The 5,241-nt window shown below is 44.4% G+C and overlaps 1 pseudogene; it reads left to right on the forward strand.

Annotated features, from left to right (window-relative positions):
- The first annotated feature begins 544 nt into the window (after window positions 1-544).
- Window positions 545-2,253, forward strand: LOC114688803 (annotated as a pseudogene).
- Window positions 2,254-5,241: the final 2,988 nt, after the last annotated feature.

Genomic DNA, 5,241 nt, shown 5'->3' on the forward strand with positions numbered 1-5,241 from the left:
TTAGAGCTCCTCCTACCTCTGCCTTCCACGTGCTGGGATTAAAGGCGTGTGCCTGTGTTAGGGGATCTAGTTTGTTGTGGGCCAACTTTCCGGTGTGGGCTGGTTTTTGAAGCCCATTTCTAAGGTCCTGGTGTGTGTGTGTGTGTGTGTGTGTGTGTGTGTGTGTGTGTTTGTCGGGGTTACTGCAGACATAGTGACCTCTACAGCTGCCAGGAAACAGCGGATTCCCAAAGTGGCCAAGGTGAAAAACAAAGTGCCAGCTGAGGTACAGCTAACTGCAGAGCAGCTCTTAAGAGAGGCTAAAGAGAGAGAACTCCAGCTCCTTCCACCCCCGCCTCAGCAGAAGATCACAGATGAAGAGGAGCTCAATGATTACAAACTTCGGAAGAGGAAGACGTTTGAAGATAACATAAGAAAAAACAGGACTGTGATTAATAACTGGATCAAATATGCCCAGTGGGAAGAAAGTCTCAAGGAAATCCCAAGGGCTCAGTCCATATACGAGCGTGCCTTGGATGTAGACTATGGGAGTATTCCACTCTGGCTGAAGTATAGAGAAATGGAAATGAAGAACCGCCAGGTGAACCATGCCCGAAATATCTGGGAGCGAGCCCTAACAACTCTGCCCCGAGTCAGTGAGTTCTGGCACAGGTACACATCCATGGAGGAGATGTTGGGCAATGTCGCCGGTGCCCGTCAAGTGTTTGAGCGCTGGATGGAATGGCGGCCTGATTGGCACTCCTACATCAGCTTCGAGCTGAGACACAAAGAGGTGGAGTGGGCCCATACCCTTTACGAACGCTTTGTGCTCGTGCACCCTGCTGTGAAGAACTGGGTCAAGTATGCCCGATTCGAAGAGAAGCATGCTTCTTTTGCCCATGCGCGGCAAGTCTACGAGAGAGCAGTGGAGTTCTTTGGAGAGGAGCATATGGACGCACACCTGTATGCGGCCTTTGCCAAATTCGAGGAAAACCAGAAAGAATTGGAAAGGGTACGAGTTATCCACAAATATGCCCTGGGTAGAATTTCAAAACAAGGGGCACAAGAACTCTTGAAAAACGATATTGTCTTTGAGAAGAAGTATGGTGACCAGAAGGCTGTTGAAGATATCATCGTGAGCAAACGGAGATGCCAATATGAAGAAGAAGTGAAGGCTAATCCGTACAATTACGATGCCTGGTTTGATTACTTGCGCTTGGAGGAAAGTGAGGCGGAGGCCGACACAGTGCGGGAAGTCTATGAGAGGGCCATTGCCAACGTGCCGCCCATCCAGGAGAAGAGGCATTGGAAGTGCTACATCTATCTCTGGATCAACTATGCATTCTACGTAGAGCTTGAAGCCAAGGATCCTGAGAGGACAAGGCAGGTCTATCAAGCCTCTTTGGCACTAATTCCTCACAAAAAGTTCACCTTTGCCAAAATGTGGTTATATTATGCACAGTTTGAAATACGACACAAAAATCTGCCACTGACCAGAAGAGCATTGGGGACTTCCATAGGCAAATGCCCAAAGAACAAGTTATTCAAAGGCTATATAGAACTGGAACTACAGCTTCAAGAATTTGACAGATGCCACAAGCTTTATGAGAAGTTCTTGGAATTTGGACCTGAAAGTTGTACCTCATGGATTAAGTTTGAGAATTAGAGACAATCCTTGGTGATATCGATAGAGCCCGGGCCATCTATGAATTAGCCATCAGCCAGCCAAGCTTAGACATGCCAGAGGTCCTTTGGACATCCTATATCCATTTTGAGATTGAGCAGGAAGAAACTGAAAGAGCACGAAACTTTTACTGACAACTGCTTCAGCGAACACAGGAAGTCAAGGTATGGATCAGTTTGGCTCAGTTTGAGTTATCCTCAGGGAAAGAAGCAGGTGTGACTAAATGCAGACAGATTTATCAAGAGGCGAACAGGACCATGAGAAACCGAGAAGAGAAAGAAGAGAGACTTATGTTGCTGGAATCCTGGCGAGGGTTTGTAGATGAATTTGGAACAGTATCAGACAAGGAAAGAGTAAACAAACTCATGCCAGAAAAGGTCAAGAAGAGGAGAAAGGTCCAGGCCCAAGATGGATCTGATGCCGGCTGGGAAGAATACCATGGTTACATCTTTCCAGAGGATGCTGCCAACCAGCCTAACCTGAAGTTTCTGGCAATGGCCAAGCTTTGGAAGAAACGGCAACAAGAAAAAGAAGCTGCCCAATAGGATCCAGATAAGGACATTGGTGAGAGTGAATCCTTATCTTTTTAAACGTTGGAATTTTTTTAATAGAAATTAATAGTTTAGAACATTGATTTCTGAACATTTTTATATATTTACTAAGTAAGGAGTTATCATTGATAGCTACCTTTCTAATTACTTTAAAAAAAACTCTCTTGGAGTAAATGTGGATGAAAAATTGCAAGCAAAGGAATTTTTCTATATATTAAAAAAAAGCACCATAGATTCTAGTGTTCACTCCTTCTGCTCCTACCCTATAAGGAAATGAGTTTTTATAGCCTATGTACTCAGATGCCATTCAGTGTATGATGGATAATTTATAAGCCATGACATTTTCCTACAATGAGACAATGTTTAGACATCAAAGTGAAGTGATGATACACACTGGGACATGAATAAACCTTGATAACATTTAGAAAGCAAAAGATTCCATGTGGATTCCATGTACAATAACTGTCAAGAACAGGCAGATCCAGAGAGTGGATTATGGTTATCAGGCCTGGGGAGAGAGGGTAGAGGGAATGACTGCTTATAGGAAGATCCCTTTTCGGGAAGATGATGGTATTCTAGAAATAGAGAGTTGTGACTGTACACTGCCATGAGTGTTCAAAATGTTACTGACTGTTTACGTTTAAAATGCTGTATTATTATTTTTGTATTTAAAAAATAAATTTTATCTTATTAATACAATGGCCTGTGTAGTATATGCTCACTCCTTTGGCTTCTATGGATTGCCCAGACACTGAGTTTGTTTCCTTCTTTTTTGACTTTTGATTGTAGCTTTGACCATGGAGCCCAGGCTAAGGTTGAATTCTAGATCCTCCTAGCTGAGGAGTGTTGGTGGTGCTATCCTAAGTCTAGCTCCACCCAGACATTCTGATGCATGTTCCCGAGTCAGCTCCTGTAGTTCTCACACTGTCTGAGATGACAGAAGTACTCCCAGCATTCAGACTATTCTTCATTCAGTACTTCAGATGCCAGCTTGGCTTCCATCTTGGGATCTTTCTTTCCATCCTTTCTTTGGGTACCATTCCATGGTGCTAAGGACAGCATCAAGGGCTTCTGATGTGCTTGGCAGGAGCTCTTCTGCCAGGTGTGGTAGTGCACACCATTAATTCCAGCACCCAGGAGGGATAGTACTTAGACGTCCTATGGTGGAGGTCATTCTAGTCTACATAAAGGGTATCACATCAAACACACACACACACACACACACACACACACACACACACACACACACACACATACACAGAGAGAGAGAGAAACAAAACAAAGGAGAACTTCCACTTCCTCAGAGAGACAGCCACAAAGCTCACTTTTACTCCTTAGCATCCTTCACCCTGAGATACAGATTGGACTTTCTTCCCATGCCTGTGGGAAGAGGGAAAGGTTCCTTTAGCCATTGCTGCATGCCTCAGAAGCAGTTCCACACACCTGGAAGCCCTCATCCAGATAGGCGCAGCACTGATCCAAGATTCTCTAGCTGGAATTCTCTCATTCTAGAAGCTGCTGTCCTGCCCTTTGACACCATTCTCACTATAGCCCAAACTTGCCTGGACCTCCCAATTTTGTCCCAGATGGCCTGGAGTACCTGATCCGGTTGGCTTCACCTTACAAGTCTATCATACTCATCTCAAATCCAAATGTCAACATTGCTTTTATTTCCATATCTCACCCAAACAAATATTGAATAGTTTTAATCTAGAGAATATAAAGAAATGTTTATTGTGTCACCTGGGCTGGTCTTAACCCTGGATATTAGCAGAGGATGGACTAGGTTCCTTAGGGGTCACTGAATCACCATCTATGGACCAGATGGCAGGACACTGAATCCAGCAAGTGAGTGCAGCCTCCATCACTGTAGAGGGCTTCAGTGACTCCTCTGAGACTCTGACTCAAATGGACCATTTGAGTCATAGGTCCTCTAATCCACCACTGACTTCCAGTTCCAGGGAGGAGGGATCAGTGATCTCAATCCCCACTGACATGTGGCCACAGCATGCAAAGTGTTGGCTGGGAAAGGCTTCAATTAATCTTTAGACAGTCAAGTTGTGGAACATTGTGGTGGCTCAATGCATGAGAGTTTGCTACATCAACCAAAAGACCTTAGTGTGATGCCCAGAATTTCCTGTGGAAAAAGAAACTGACCATTGAAAGTCATCCTCTGAAGGCAGGCATGGTGGCAAGTGTCTTTAATCCCAGCACATGGGAGGTAGGGGCCTGTGGATTTCTTGGAGTTTGTAGCTGACGTGGTGTACATAATGAGTTCTAGGATGGCCAGATATGTGTATGAGACCACATCTCAGAGTGGGGAAGGGGAAGAGACCAAGGAAAAGAGAGAGAGCGTGCTTCTTCTGACCTCCACATTGTTACAATGGCACACAGAGGCCTACATACAGACTCACATACACACTCAATGATAATAAATCAAAGGCATATCCTGAAAACATGTGTGGTGTGTGTGTAGATGTAGAAGACAGTAAGTGCTCCTAGAGAACAGAAAAAGGGGGGGAGGGGTCAGATAATCTGGGACTGTTCCAAGGGTTTCAGGGTGCTGAAATCAAACACTGGTCCCCAGAAATAACAGCAATCCCAGTTAACCCCTGAGCCATCTCTCCAAGAGAATCTCTCTCTGGCTTTTTGACTGGGGTTTCATGTAGATAAAGTGTATAAAATGCCCAAGAACAGGGAATTTTGGGTCATTGTTCACACTGAAAATTCTAGGATGCAGAAGGTGTAGAAACAAGGGGGACACGAGAATGCAAAACGTGTGCAAACACGATTAGCATAATGAACAACTATGAAACTGTCCATGAAAGCGACTCAGTAAATTAAATAATACAATGCCCTCTCATGCCAAAGGGTTTTCTGGAATCCTATGGGAAACTATAATGCTAAGGGTTGTGGGGGAAATAATATCCAGCTCCCCAAGCCTTCCAAAGCAAGAAAAAGACACATCACAGCTCAATAATGAGAATGCTGTATGCCCAACACCAGTTCATAGTTCCAACAACTTAT

This window comes from Peromyscus leucopus, unplaced genomic scaffold, assembly GCF_004664715.2.
Source record: "Peromyscus leucopus breed LL Stock unplaced genomic scaffold, UCI_PerLeu_2.1 scaffold_1434, whole genome shotgun sequence".
NCBI lineage: Eukaryota > Metazoa > Chordata > Mammalia > Rodentia > Cricetidae > Peromyscus > Peromyscus leucopus.